Consider the following 15,385-nt stretch of genomic DNA (forward strand, 5'->3'; position numbering starts at 1 on the left):
CCCTTGTGTGAGGATTAACAACAACAAAAATATTTATATCATTCTATCTATACCATCAATGTCTTAATCTTGCTTTTTACCTTCTCACTTCTGCTTCAGAACAAAAAATGAAAGGAAGAACTGTGTTATTTGCCAAATTCTCTGAAGTAGCCCTTAAGGATGGAATAGATGAATGGACACAGAAAGAATTGCCTGCATTTTTAAAGCCTTCTCCAGCCTTAGCTGGTTTGGCTCAGTGGATAGAGTATTGGCCCGTGGACTGAGGGATCTCAGGTTTGATTCCAGTTAAGAGCATTTGCTGGGGTTTCAGGCTCGATCCCCAGTAGGGGGTGTGCAGGAGGCAGCTGATCAGTGATTCTCTTCATTATTGATATTTCTTTTTTTTCTTTTTTTTAAATATATTTTATTGATATTTTTTACAGAGAAGAAGGGAGAGAGATAGAGAGCCAGAAATGTCGATGAGATAGAAACATCGACCAGCTGCCTCTTGCACACCCCCTGCTGGGGATGTGCCTGCAACCAAGGTACATGCCCTTGACCAGAATCGAACCCAGGACTTTTCAGTCCGCAGACCGGCTCTACCACTGAGCCAAACCGGTTTTGGCCCTTCATTGATATTTCTCTCTCTCTCCCCCTCTCCCTTCCACTCTAAAATCAATAAAAATATATATTTTAAAATAAATAAATAAAGTGTTCTCCAAACAACAAGTGTTCAATTTTTCATGTTTTCTGTTCACATTAAATTTCTGATAATTGAATGTTAATATAGCAAAACTATTGTTTTAGAAAGTATTAGTTTTGTATGGTGGTAAATGTACATAAGATAATTTTTGCCATTTTAATCATTTTTAAGTGTGCTGTCCAGTGGCATTAAGTACATTGATATTTTTGTGCAATTATCACCACTATTTTCTCATAATGTTTTCTTCATGCCAAACTGAAGCTCTGTACCCTTTCAACAGTAACTTCCCTTCTTCTCTTCTCTCCAGAAAATGCAATTTTTAATCATTGAAATGCTGGTAACATTTATGAAGAGTGTTTATGCTTTACTGAGACTAAGTAGCATATCAATGAAGATTAATTTTGATTTAGTTAAAAACTGTATACTTTCTCACAAAGGAATTACTACTGAATGTTGTAAAAATAAGAATGCTCATATAGAGATAAAGACAACTCACACAAGAGAAGTAGAAGGTGTTTTCTACATTCAGTATATTCTTCCTCCACTTACTTCAGTCACAAGAGAAGTTCAAAAGGTATTGTAGAAATGAGCAACTTCAGGTTTTACAGATTCTTGGTAAAACAAGGACTTATCAAGTATGACCTGCCCCAGGTTGTACTATTTTATGCTGCTTTAATTCTTCTGGTAATGAATCCCTTGTTATGAGAGAGGTTTTATCCTTTATCTTATCTGATTATTAAGAATCATTTTTTAAGAATGTATATTTTAATTTTTTGCAATTTGGCATTCCATTTTGAACTGACCCTAATTCACTTATAGTGACTTACTAGTTTTCCCAAATTTATACTATACCAACTATAGATTTAAAGAAAGGATTATAAAAGTAAAGCATTTGTCCCCCTGAAATAGATTTGTTGATGAGTCAATCCTTGTCTTGGGCTCACTATGTCCACTGCCTTAGTAGTTGAGAACAAGAGAAGTGATGAGAAATATTTCCCCCCGTAAAGGACAATCGATGAGAAATCTGTTTTCTATACACTGTAAGTGGAATGCATAATTGGAAGAATTAGCATTTATTTCTTTATTACTCAGATGAATGGTCAAGGAAAATAAGTGACTTCCAGAAACACAGAAGACTCAGAGAATAAAACAAAAAGACTCTGCCAATTATTAAATCCTGTGTCAATTAAACAAACAAACAGACAGACAGATGACAAAAACAAAACAAAACTAGCTAGCCTCAGCCTTTAAGAACTTGATAAGAAAGACCTGGCCACCACACCAGTAAGGATGGACATGGAAGATGATATTCTAAATCAATTCTGGCTCCACTAAGAAAGATAACCATGCTAGTTTGCAACCTTGAGCAGCAAACAATTCTAGAAGATTCGTTGATGGTGCTATTTATGGAAAAAATTAAACATACGTATATGGTGAGCTCTGTGTGAGTGTTGTGTGCACCTCCCCACGGATATAGTAAAGTGTTTGGACACAGGTACATGAAGTACTGGAGTGAAATTTTGTTTTGTTTTTTAAAGTGGAAAATCACTGCTTGCCAACAAGACACCTTGAATAAATTAGATGATAATATCTCAAAATTCCAGGGATTAATCATGTGTGTTGATAAATTCAAAGGTGTTACTTTTGCTGTTACGAATGGTGAGAAAGTGTGATAAGTAAGATTGCAGAGAGCTTTGAACATGTTTGTATGCTGGTCTCTTGGATGCCTTCCATTAACATGACATTCTTCCTCTGTCTTTCTGAAATATGCTGTAAGTATGAGTAATCCCCACAATTTCCCTCTGGATCCACGGCTCTCTGGGCTAATCACGAAGATCATTAAACAGATTCACAAACCCTCCACACATATAGTAAGCAAAGGTATGGTTGAGTGTTGGTTTAATAATATGGTATTATCTTGCTCAACAACTGTAATTTCCATGTTCTTATTGATTGTAATTTATAACATCATTAGCTTTCTAAACTGCCATTAACTAATGATGGACTCTGTGGGATAAACAGCTCTTTGAAATCAGTTACTGACAAGTTGGCCCCAGAAGCATTTATCAAAAGGATAATGGATCCCTATTGGAGTGACAATAAATTAGGTTATGCTCTTATCGAATTAAACAATGGATGAAGGAAAATTAGCTATCAATAAGCATCTATGAAGCCTTCCCGATTATTCCCAGTCAATTATATCAATTAGAGATCAAACAGGGAACCCCTGCAGTACGTTAAATAGGACTAACCAGAGCCCAAAGAGGCCAAATCCTGTTACAAAATGCAGCACCAGGGGCAGCTGCAAAAGAGGTAATCATTACCGCCATTGACAAAAGGGCTGCTTTATTAGAACATGGGGATGGCCTAGAGGCTTGCTTCTGGCTAACGGACAGACTCCCTAATAAAGGCAAAAGGAGGGAGCGTTTTGGGAGAGGAAGAACCTGAGAAATAAAAGGGAGAATTGTGTGAGGCAGAGCACAGAGGGGTATGAAAGGGGAGTCCAGAGTTATTTGTAAATGTGCAACCTATCCTTTTTCTGATACAATTGATTATTTAAAAAATAATTGTTTCCATTTTTAATTATAATTGATATACATATTATATCAATTTCAAGTGATTAGACATTTATACAACTTATGAATCCATCATCTTATATGCCTAGGACCTGTCTGACACCACACATCATTATTACAGTATCGCTGACTATATTCCCTATTACAGCCCCATGACTATTTTTGATACAATTAAATTAAACCTTTGGCTTGTAAGGATGTTTTTCTGACTTTTGTGGAGGCCATTATCACTTTTAATAAGTCTTAATTATACATATCTATAATAATAAAAGCATAGTATGCTAATTAGACCTTCTGACCTTCCAGACGAAGCCAGGGCTGCGAGGGAAGCCTGGGTCCTGGGCCCCAGAGGGAAGCCAGTGCAGGCAGCCAGGGGAAGGAAGGCCTATTATTGCATAAATTTTATGCATCAAGCCTTTAGTATATGCACCTGTATGTATAGGGAAATAAATATACATCAATAGATACATAGGTAGATAGAAATCCACACTCCAGTCCATCTCATGAAGGAAAGGTCTTAACAAGGCTGTGTCCATTTTCATGAGATTTCTTCATTAAATTAGGAAGCCTCAAATAATGCAACAAGATATGATTTGAAGTGATTTGAGATCCTTGATGAGATTCAAGGGGATCTGAGAAACATGCTGTTGTTTTCATAATGGCCATAACTGAATTTTCATACACCTTGTACACAGCAGACTCTCAATAAACACCTGTTGTTCTGATTTGACCAGAGCCTGCATTTTACAAAGGGGTCAGAGGGAACCGCAAGGCCCAGAATGGGGTAGTGATCATCTGAGGCTGCGAATCCAAAGCTCTTCTGACATATGTGCCTTTTTGGCCTTGCTGACATTCTTTATAAGGGTGTATATCTTTTTGCCCCGTGCCTTTGAGTTTTATGAACATTTATCATGTGCTGCAGACAGATTCTACTTCATTGTTCTTCATGAGAAATTGCTCACCAGGAGCGGCCGCTGATGCTTTGCCTCTGCACATTTTTCACCCTTCTCGGAACCCAACATGATATCCATCTAAGGACCTTAAATTACCTATTCCCGTTTATGATCCTTACGAAGCTCTGCTGGGATTGGCTTACCGTGCACCGAAGCTGAATAGACCATAAAGAAGGAAAGGCAAGGCCTGGGGAAGGCGGAGTGTCGTGGTCCTGATGCAATGGCGCTGGTGCCGGGCAGTGCAGAGCTCAGAGTCCACGTCTGTCATTCATCAGCTCCATGTTCAGTCAGCTTGCATAATTTCTCTCTCCTTATTGGTAAATAGGGATGATAAATCCGACCTTTCAAAGTTCTTCTGATGGTTGCAGGTGATGCTTGCATAGTGCCTGCCTGCGGCACCAACCTTCTCATGGATTCCCTTAACTCTGAGCTTTCAGTCCCCTCATCTGTGAAGCGCAGTGATGACCCATAATATCTCCCTGCGCTTTTGTGAGGCTCCAAGTGACCATTAATTGAAAGAAAAAATACCGTGTCAACTTAAGCACTGGACAACTTTCTGTAAGCTGCTATAAAAATCATAATAGCCATTATTGCTCTCCCTTTTGTTCCAATGAGAAGCATGCTGATTCTAACAGGATGCCTTTCAGGGGGGAAAAAAATGCCATTTTACATCTGATTGGAATAGAATTGGCCCATCTCCTACCCCCATGCAGACCACCGCCCCTCAGTCACTCACATCCCCATTTAGTGCCTGGTGGTAAACATATGTGCTCTAACCTTGACATTGTACTGACCTCTGAGGCATTTGCGGCTACTTCATCCTCAAGGAGTTGTAGGGCTCCTAATTCCTAAATCCCCACAATATCCTATGTCATTCTCAATGCTTCAGTCCTAAGCTGGAGGAGAACAGGAAATCCTCAGTAGACTGATCATTCATTCCAGTCTTCTTCCCCACGTGATGACTGGGAACTGTAGGGGTATCAGAATTGTTATAATCAGAAGAGGATTTATGTGGACAGTGGCACCAAGCATTGTTCACGACGGGGGACGGGGGTCACTCAGATGGTCTTAACCAAATGCAAGACATGGCTCACCACCTAAAAGGTTCACTTCTAAAAGGTCAAGTTACCTTATTCTTTTACTATTGGAGGAAAGAAAACAACATTTAGGGAAAATGTCTTTGGCTGCAGCAAAGGAACTTGTAAATGTAGGGAACTGCGTATGAACCCATTCTTCAAAACAAAATGCACCTCGCTGAGTTACGATAGCTCAGGAAAATGTAGGATTAATTTCAAAATATCTAAAACGATGACTCAATGTGTCACTACCCTTTGTATTGTAAGGAGAGCTTAAGGGTTTGGGTTTGTAATCGGCTTAAAATATCAGGAAAACTGTCTCAGTGTTGGCACTGTGACAAAGTTGTTGGCAAATGCCAGGCTGCTGTGGTCTTTCAGGCACAAGCATAGTGCTCTCACCTCTTAGTTTCCCTACCTAAGAAAAAGGTGCAGTAAGATTGTTGTGATGATTAAATGAGACAACACAGATAAACCACTTCAATCTGTCCTGGGAACATGTCGAAAGCTTTATAAATGCAGGCAATACTTTAATTGTTATTTTTAGAGAGTTAACATTTGTCAAGTTTCTACTGTGTGTTAAGCACTTTACGTGTGTGGTGTGTGTGTGTGTGTGTTTGGTAAACCTTCTGAGCCTTTCTTTCCTCTTATATAAAACAGGTATGGTATCCTCGTTTAAAAGTTAGAGTGCCAATTTACTAACCATGGCACATGATTCACAAGTGGTGAACCTAAGATTCAAACCCATGCTTTTCTTAACAAATGTGATGCTCTTTACACTACTCCTTGCTGTCTTTCACCCAAGGCTCTTGAGAATTACGTTTGTATTTATTTTATATTTTATATATTCATTACTAATAAAAATTGGACCAATCTCTCAAGAGTAGTTTATGGACATTAACTAAAAGAAGATGCCAATTATACTTCAGAAAAGAGGGAAAGAGAGTGCTATTCTTTATTCTACTTGTGTTTTAAAAAATGAGGAACTACACTTCCCTGCAAATAACAAAGCCACATTCTCCAGCATTTGTTTAAGAGTTTTTTCTGTCTGCGGATCCTATAACATTAAGACCTTACAACTAATAAGCATCAAGTGCATAGATACAGTCTGACAATCAAAGGAAATGAACTATGAAAATATATGGCCCTTGTTTGAAGAAATAGGTAGTTGAATATTTGTAGAAGTAGCCTAAATAATAACAGCTAAGCTCCTCTCTGGGGATATCACAATCTTATATGTGATATTTATTTCTTCATATAGGGCCCAAGAGTAGATGTGCACACACACCTATACATAAATCTAAGATTCTTTTGTTTTTGTAAACAATTACTTATTGTGATAATATCTTCATACATACATAGCATTGTTTTATGCACCAGAAGGTTGATGAGGAGGGAAGATATGTCTGGAGGTAGTGGAAAGAGGTGAGCATCAGAGACAAAGTTGCAACCTGAATTTGAAAAGCATGCAAGGGAGAAAAAAAATGTATATACATTGTATATAAATGGAAAATTTTAAAAATGTTATCAATATAGATAGGACAGTCATCAAATGTAAATAGAAGTAGGAAAAGATTATAATACCCTAGAGGCTCAGTGCATGAAATTCATGCACGGGAGGGGGGGGGGGTCCCTCAGGCTGTACCCTCTCCAATCCACAGGCACCTTCACCTCAGCATTGGGCAGAAACACACGCAGGTAGCGTCACATCCCTGGCCAGGGATACAGGCAACGGCTTCATCTCAGTGCTGGGTGGAATGTTAGTCCTGGGCAGGCCTGGGTGTGGCTCTGCTGGGGACAGAAGTCCCCACCCCCGGCCTCACCTCCCACCCCCCAGCTCCTGTGTGTGTGCAACCCGTTGACTGGTGGTGACTCGAACACCATTAGGACCAATTAGCATATTACCTCTTTATTATATAGGATATTATCTCTTCAAAAATGCTTACAGACTAGCTAAGTTACACAGATCTGATTGACTTGAGTCCATTTGTCAATGTGACACCATTTTTTATTTTTTTATTTTTTTTGCATCATAGCCAATTCTATGCTCCCATCTCATTAGTCAGAGGGGTCACATGTAGATATCAATTGCTAATATTTCCTATATACTTCTTCAAACCTCATTTTCTTGCTACTTTAATAAGAGAGAGAAATGAAGGTGAACATTTACTAAATTAGCCCAAGGGGTCTAGTGTTTTTCCTGACTTGCTCCACGCAGACCTTAACCAAGAGAAACTGCCTGATAGATGTATGATTTGACAAGACAGACCCTAAAAGGTACAAGAAAAAAAAATCTTAACACAAATGCTTCTTAAAGCATAAATGTATATATTTAAAACATTTGAAGCCACATATACACAATGCGTATTAATGTTAGCAGTAGATAAAATGATACACAATAAAATGCAGATTTTAATTCAGCACAATGCCTAAAATTAGCCAGCTAAATTAGCTACAGTAGTTAAGGTTTATAAATTAGCTTCACTGAAGCCACACAAGATTTCTAAAAACAAAACAAAACAAAAAAAAAAAACATTAGCAGTGAACATGCATTTATCACTGGGAAATAGACACTCTGCCACATTGCTTTTGAAATCATCTGGGCAGCCTTGAATGAACTGGTAGCAGTTTCATTAAAGGCTTGTTGGCGTAATTTGGTCTGTGATTCCAATTTGTTCAACTGGCCACTTTAAAGAAAGTTAATTTCTCTGTATGCTTAAACTTCCTGCCTGGCGCTCCCACATTTACACATCAGATTTCCATGAACAATTTCTGCCTTTGATACCCAGGACTTTCCCCAAGATCCATTTAGCATATATCTACTGAGCACCTGCTAAGTGCAAACATTGTTCTAGGTCCCAAGGACACAGCAGTGAGCACAGCAATAATCCCTGACCTTACACTTCTGTTCAGTTTGAGGGATACCAGTGAAAAACACGATACAGATGTAAAATATAAACAATATCATGCTTATGTAAATGCTCCCCCCAACCTCTCAAAAAACTCATGCACACAAAAGAAAAACTGAATTGGAGTTGGAGGATGGGAAGCATGTAATGATGGGGAAGGAAAGAGTATTAAAAATAAGATGAAGGTAAAGAAAGACCTCCCTGAGAAGGTGACAATTAAGTTAAAATATGAAGGAAGTGCCGAAATCGGTTTGGCTCAGTGGATAGAGCATCGGCCTGCGGACTGAAAGTTCCCAGGTTCGATTCTGGTCAAGGGCATGTACCTTGGTTGGGGGAACATCCCCAGTAAGGGGTGTGCAGGAGGCAGCTGATAGATGATTCTCTCTTATCGATGTTTCTAACTCTCCCTCTCTCTTCCTCTGTAAAAAAATAAATAAAATATATTTTTAAAAAAATATGAAGGACGTAAGATAGGAAGCCATGAAGATATCTTCTAATTGGTAAGTGCAAAGGCTCCGGGGCACTAGTGTTTCTAATGAGCCTTAGGAACAGCAAGGAAGCCTAAGAGGAGTGAATGACTGGGGAAGCTTAGGAGCTGAGGTCAAAGGGTAAGGCAGTCAGACCAGGCAGGAGCATGTCAGCTATGGATAAGACTTTGGCTTTTACTCTACGTAAGATGAAAAGTTATCAAAGGAATTTGGACAAAGAAGAGACACTTATATTCAGAGTGTCTTTTAATTTTGAACTAGCAACACAGTCAGGTGAGGGAACCAACTGGTTGCAGCTGGGATGATGAAAAGACAGTGACAGTCCTAAGAGTGATGAGCGGCAGCAATACTGAGGGAGAAACCTTGCTGATCTCTGTATTCAACATTGTATGTAACCAACAGCACATCTCCTCTCCGTATCTCCCAACTCTTTCCCTAAATCATCCCAGAAATGCAGATAAAACCAAGAAGCAAAAGAGGACCTTTAGGCCTCGATTTGCTGATTTCACTACCTACAAATATTTTATTGAAGTAATGACCCTCCAAAGCTCCAAGTTTCAAAAATAAGTTTTAATTAGCAAATCCATGGCTTTTTAGGACCTATACATTTTTTATACCACTGACTGTTTTGCAAATGGGCACATATTACTAGTGCATGATAAAAGTTTGAATTGTCCAACTTGCTCTTCACCCTGAGGTCATGTTAACATAAAAAAGGAAGTGAAATGCATGCTCATTAATAGTTGCCTGGTATAAATTGCAATCTTAGGCAAGTACCTGCATATCTGCTTATAGAAAAAGACAGTACATAGAAAGTTTGAGAGTAAATTCTTTCCTTAAATCACAACAGGTGTAAATTGCAATGCCCATGAGCTGAACCTCTTACTAAAACTGAAAGAAACCTAGTGTCACGAAGGAACAAGTGGGGCACTCCTTGTTTGGTAATGAAGCAGACTCCAGTATTTTGTTGTTGTTTTAATATATTTTATTGACTTTTTACAGAGAGGAAGGGAGAGAGATAGAGAGCTAGAAACGTCGATGAGAGAAACATCAACCAGCTGCCTCTTGCACACACCCCCTACCAGGGATGTGCCCGCAACCAATGTACATGCCCTTGACCGGAATCGAACCTGGGACCTTTCAGTCGGCAGACCGACACTCTATCACTGAGCCAAACCGGTTTTGGCAAGACTCCAGTTTTTTTATGGGATGGTTTTCAAAATTGTTTTGCTATCCTATAGTCTGGAACTTTAAAAACATTTGGCCTGAGAAGCAAGATTATTGATGGTGTTTGGGTTTTCAGGTGAACTTCTGAAGCCTCGGGAACCCAGGGTAGAGTTGGATTGTGGTGAAGATGTGATGTTTGGGAACAGCAGGTCAAACAAAGGGCAGGAGGCAGGAGGAGAAAAAGGAAAGGGAAGAGAAAGAGGAATAGGAAAAGGTTTCTTCCCTCATTTCAGGCCCCTTGAGTCAGACCCAGGTAACATTTAGAGACTGATGGTATATCAGGTATTTGCCATCTCTCTTCTAACAGAGACCTCCTTCCCTCTAACCAGGAGCCCTCTTCCCAAGTCTCCAAGGTCTTAACCCCACATCACGCAACTCTCTGGCCTGAGGGAGCCACAATTCCAAATGACTCATTTCACCTCCATCTCAAACAAAGTTCCACTCTCTTCAGGACATCTGATTAGAACTGTAAGTTGGGAAGAAAATGGACCAAACCATTTCATTTTAATGAATAAATGGCTTATTAACCCCTCATATATCAAGTCTAAAAAAAAGAACATATATTTTTGCTAATAAATTTAGAATTGGTAGACTTTCTGTTTGCATGGCAATATGAGATGAAGTAAACACACACACACACACACACACACACACACACACACACTTGGAGGAAGTGGTTGGAGAAAGCCCACCAGGAAGGGTGCCTGGTGCTGGGGCAGCCCTCAGAGACTTAAACTGGCCCAGCATTGCTCAGCATTTTCTTTCACCGATTTTGATCCTTGGTGTGAGGTTTAATATTCCAAAAAGATGCAATGGAGGTGGCAGTGTTTGTGGTGACAAACCTAGTTCCTGATGTGCCTGGGAATATGGGGGAAAGTGATAGTGAGTGGGGAGGTAGAGCACAAGGTGACACTTTCATTTTGGTATCAAGCCCAAAAGGTAAGCACCCGTGCCCCCAAGGTCCATGCATGCTCACTCACCTTGTTATTACATTTTTTTTCAAACCCAATGAGTATGAGTTCTGAGCAAAATACGCTGTTTTTAAAGCAACTTATTGCTATCCTCATAAAAACAAAGCATTACAATAACTTACATGAAGAATATAAAGCATTTCTGGAGTCTTCTATCATGTCTTGGTGTCTGCAAGCTAGGGATTTTATGACACTTTCCTTTTTAAGTAGAATATTACCTTTCGGCTTTGAAATGAATAGTAAGCCTTGGAAGTTTTAGCTCCATGAAAATAAATAAGAATCATGCCTAAAAGAAGAACCTAGAATACTCACATTAAAAACAAAACAAAACAAAACAAAACAAAAAAAAACAGAAAAGCAGCTGAGCCTCTACCATAAAACAAGACTAGAAGAATTCCAAAAGACAGTCAATTTAAATAGCTGCACTCAGTGGCATAGTTTAAATTCCACAACCTCCAAGCATATTTCTGCAAACGAATTTGGTTAGTTTCTTTCTTCTCTCCTCCTCTTCTAAGCATCCTATTCTGGGTCCCCACCTCCCATAAACAACCCCAGAGCTGTCCCACTGTCCCAGTTCCTTACTGACTGCTGGGGATGCCCAAGAGAGGGGCGCCCACCACAGGAAGAGTGAATGGGGCTGAAAAAGAAGGCTTGGGATTTTTATTGATGACTCCCTTCCACCAACTTCCTAGGTGCCTTTGCATAAGTTGCTAACAATCAAATTAGTTCAAGTTCAGGCCCTTGGAACTTGTGAAGTAATCATTCCTTTCTAAAGAGCACAGTGGGGGTAGTTCTTAGTTTTATTTATTTTCTTATACATTCACTGTATCCCCCTTCTTCTTTAATTCATGCTCCTATGGTTTTCCCCTCTGTGCCTCAGCTATATATTGCTTTGAAAAATCAATAAATCCTTTGCACATAATAATGCTTACCTACACTGCATCACAGGGGTGCTGTGATGGGTAATTAATTAATGTGTGTAAAGAGCTGGGATATCATGCAATGCGAGACACCGTACCCATGCGAAGAAGCATTATTAGTAAGTGTTATTACCCAAATGCCTCTAGATGTCAGCAAAACATCTTTTTAAACACATAATTGGGCAGCCAGTTTTGCAAAGCTCAAGTTCATTCTTTCTCCCCGTGTAGGGCAGACTCAGGGAGGATGCACGGGCAGCAAGGCTGGTGGAGGCTTTTCTTTGGGGTGAGGGAGGCTCATTCAATCTCAGAGATGAACTTTGAATAGAACTGAGCATCTGGACAAAGCTGCACTTGAATGCCTTAAGGTCTGAATGGGTGGCAGGCTGGGCCATTTTCTGGACAACCCATATGAAAGAGCTGTCTTTCCTCCAAAAATAGCATTTCATTTCCTCATCTCCAAAGTAACTGGGATTGGCAGTGAATGGATGGGAAGAGAATATATATAGATGAAAGATAGATAGATATAGATATATTGTAGATATAGATATAGATATAGATATATAGATATAGATATAGATGTATAGATATATAGATGTATAGATATAGATCTGTCTATATGTCTGCTATATGGACATATTTAAGTGTATGCCCATTTCTCTCTCCACACATGAATGTATAGGTGAGAATTTCACAGAGGAGAAATAGGTGTGAGCAATTCTAAATATTCTCAATCCAGCGATGGCTGCTCTGTGGGCTTTATTCCTGATGGAAAGGTGCAAATTAAAATTATGGCAATTTGCCCTAGCCGGTTTGGCTCAGTGGATAAAGCGTCAGCCTGCGGACTGAAGGGTCCTGGGTTCAATTCCCATCAAGGGCACATGCCCGGGTTCAGGCTCAATCCGCAGTAGAATTCTCTCTCATCATTGATGTTTCTCTCTCTCTCTCTCTCTCTCTCTCTCTCTCTCTCTCTCTCTCTCTCTCTCTCTCTCTCTCTCTCTTTCTCTCTCTCTCTCTCTCTCCCCCCCGCCCCTTTCCATGCCTTCCTCTCTTAAATCAATAAAGAAATACATATTTGTAAAATAATTATGGCAATTTTCCACTAAGTGCAGGTAATGACATTCCAGAATGATCTTCAACAGGGAGCACAAAGTAACCTAAATGACCAATTGTTGATGTTTATGTCAATAACCAGTTTTTCACTTTCCTGATTTCTCGCTGTCCATCATGTGGCCCAGAGAGATCAAACAGTGAGATGTTACAGCAGAGAGGGCAGCACAGCCAGTAAACGAGGCTTCTTAGGAAAGTCAGAGCCAGGTGGTGGCGAAGTGAGACCATAAACTCCCCTGGGAATTATTTTAATTCATCCCAACACACTTTGATTTAGTGGTTGGGTGCTAAGTTAAGATGATTTTAGACAATTTAGCTTAGCAAACACTTCTCAGGGAGGTAGAAGTGTTATTTCAAAGTCCCCATGATTAAAAAGAAATAGTTTTTACATATTACATTTAAGTCAAGCACAGCAAGTTTCAAATAATTTCTCCATGATCCAATATGATACAATGTTTCTTTTTTTCTTTATCATTTTCCTTTCCTATAACTTCTCCTACCTCTACTCACCCTCCTCCCCGCCGCAACCACCACCCTGTTGTCTGTATACATGAGTTCTTTCTCTCTCTTTTTCTTTTTTTTCTCAATCCCTCCATCCTCTCCCAACATCCTCTTCCCCTTCCCACCACCAGAGCAGTCTGCCTGTTCTCGGCCTATGTGTCTGTCTCTCTTTTGCTTTAAGGGAGTTTCATGAGGAAGAGACCTTGTTTATTCTTGTTTGTCTTAGGTGACCAGGGAGGTCCTTTAGAGAATCTGGGTCCCCAGGAGAGAGCAGATACAGCCTGGGCCCCAGGCTGGACATCCGTACACAGGCATGCTCCGCTTGGGCAAGAACAGAACTACCCTCCGTGACTTCGGAATAGCTTTCTCCTGGCCAGACCTTGAGGCTCTGACCACTCGGGTGTGATGGAATAGGGTCTGGGCTTGGCATTGACAATGAGCATAGTCATTTGTTTCACTTGACTGTGCCTCAGTCAGTCTGGCTGACAAATTTGAGCCCCAAAGTGGTCAAGGAGGGGGGGGGGGATGAGCAGCAAAAGAGGATATTGTAAACATATTGTAAACATGGCTTAATCAGCATTTTCTCCAGTAAATTTGAAATCACACCTAGAAGAGTGAATCGCACAGGACACGGCTATGCTCTGGAGTGGCAAACATAAAACTCCACAGGGGCATTTCAGAGATGCAGCGATGAGAGTCTCCCCTAGGGGCATGGCTGGTGGCAGGTTAGAAAGTTTCAGGGCACAGGTGCCAGGAGTGCCCCTTCTTGCTTAACCTCCACACCTGTCTTCTCTGCACCCTCGCCTGCTCCTCTGCACAGGTCTCCGTACCTACACAGAGATTGAGCCAGTCTTTCCTTTTCCCAGTTCCCCTCACAGGATTGTCATAAGGCTTAATTAAGTAATGTGCATAAAGTGTTCGGCTGTTTGGGTGTCCCTGGATAAAATGCAGAGCACAATATTATTGTGATTATTATTAATTAGGATGATCCTGTTGGAGGCAAGGGATGTTTCCCGTCAGCCTTGGAGAGTTCTCCCCTGGCCTTCATCTGCAGAGGGTTTGCAATGGGGATGGCTGGACTAGATTATTCCTGACCTCAGAGGCATCTCAGAGAGCAAGAGGGAGGCCGGGATAACTGATGACCTGGAGATGCAGGAGTGATTTTAAGAGGGATCAAGGGAAATTTTGCAAATAAACCACTACGGCTGATCATTTTAGTACTCCTCCCTTCTAAATAATCAGAACTTTTTATTAAAGGATTGGCTTAAGGATCCCTGGAGAATGTACTAGGGATCATTAAGAACCAACATGGAGTCACCAAAGATGAGCAATTTCTTCAGTCTCCCATTCTTTCTTTGATAAGAACATTATTCTAAGAATTAGGGCAATGTAATCAACATAGAAGCAAAACTTTGGGGAAAACACATTTGAAAAAGCCTCTCATGAGAGCATTGTGGACAAGTTTCAGGGCCACTCTTTATACATGTGTAAATGCTCAGCATGCAAACAGCAGAAACCACAGCCCTGGTTACTGGGCAGGAAAGTGCTGGGTGGCAGGGTTCCATCTGGAGTCTGCCTTGCCCAACATCTTCTTAAACTTTATTTATTTTTATTCAAGTCTAGTAGACATACAATATTATGTTAGTTCCGAGTGTATAATATAGTGATTCAACATTTATATGCCTTATGCTATAATCACCACACTAAGTCTAGTTACCAGCTTCCACCTTACAAAGTTATCACAGTATTATTGACTATATTCCCCTTCACATTTTATTTATTTTTAAAAAATATATTTTATTGATTTTTCACAGAGAGAAAGGGAGAGGGACAGATGAAAACATCGATGAGAGAGAAACATCGACTCAGCTGCCTCCTGCACACCTCCCACTGGGGATGTGCCTGCAACCCATGTACATGCCCTTCACCAGAATCGAACCCATGACCCCTCAGTCTGCAAACAGACGCTATATCCACT

The sequence above is a fragment of the Pipistrellus kuhlii genome, unplaced genomic scaffold, assembly GCF_014108245.1.
Source record: "Pipistrellus kuhlii isolate mPipKuh1 unplaced genomic scaffold, mPipKuh1.p scaffold_m20_p_5, whole genome shotgun sequence".
In the NCBI taxonomy this organism is placed as follows: domain Eukaryota; kingdom Metazoa; phylum Chordata; class Mammalia; order Chiroptera; family Vespertilionidae; genus Pipistrellus; species Pipistrellus kuhlii.